This window comes from Symphodus melops (assembly GCF_947650265.1).
Source record: "Symphodus melops genome assembly, chromosome: 5".
NCBI classification, from domain to species: Eukaryota; Metazoa; Chordata; class Actinopteri; order Labriformes; family Labridae; genus Symphodus; species Symphodus melops.
Genome location: NC_136695.1, coordinates 861189 through 861995, shown reverse-complemented (window position 1 = coordinate 861995; position 807 = coordinate 861189). Strand labels below are relative to the sequence as shown.

Sequence of the window (807 nt, the reverse complement as noted above, 5' to 3'; positions counted from 1 at the left end):
CTCATCACTGCATGTTTAACCAACACTGACAGAGCAAACCGGTCTCAAGGATTCTCACCTGACAACATCCTGTAGGTGGAGGGACGAGTTACACCTCAGGCACCAACAGCCTCTATCAGGAGGTTCACAATAAACAACTCAGGAGGAGGAGAGGAGGAGAGAGGAGGAGAGAGGAGGAGAGAGAAGGAGAGAGGAGAGGAGAGAGGAGAGAAGGAGAGAGGAGAGAAGGAGAGGAGGAGGAGGAGAGGAGGAGGAGGAGAGAGAAGGAGAGAGTAGAGAAGGAGAGAGGAGAGAAGGAGAGGAGAGAAGGAGAGGAGGAGAGGAGGAGAGAGAAGGAGAGAGGAGAGGAGGAGAGAGAAGGAGAGAGGAGAGAAGGAGAGGAGAGGAGGAGAGGAGGAGAGAGAAGGAGAGAGGAGAGAAGGAGAGGAGAGGAGGAGAGGAGGAGAGAGAAGGAGAGAGGAGAGGAGATAGGAGAGGAGAGGAGGACAGGAGGAGAGAGAAGGAGAGAGGAGAGAAGGAGAGGAGAGGAGGACAGGAGGAGAGAGAAGGAGAGAGGAGAGGAGAGAAGGAGAGGAGAGGAGGACAGGAGGAGAGAGAAGGAGAGAGGAGGAGAGAGAAGGAGAGAGGAGAGGAGAGAGGAGAGAAGGAGAGGAGAGGAGAGAGGAGGAGAGAGAAGGAGAGAGGAGAGGAGAGGAGAGGAGAGAAGAGAGGAGGAGAGGAGTGATGTCTCAGGAAACACAGCTGTACTTACTTCAGTGAAGGAGGAGCAGACTGTTCAGACGAGCGTCTGGAGGAGGAGAGAGAAGG

At 54.5% G+C, this 807-nt stretch overlaps 1 protein-coding gene across 1 annotated transcript in view; it reads right to left on the bottom strand.

The window, feature by feature from the left end:
* Window positions 1-807, bottom strand: part of LOC306823841 (methyltransferase-like protein 27) — an 11141-nt gene extending 10334 nt beyond the window's left edge. Inside the window, exon 1 of the mRNA XM_079343704.1 lies at window positions 752-807. The gene's annotated coding sequence lies outside the window, so the exon portion shown is untranslated. The remainder of the gene's footprint in view (window positions 1-751) is intronic.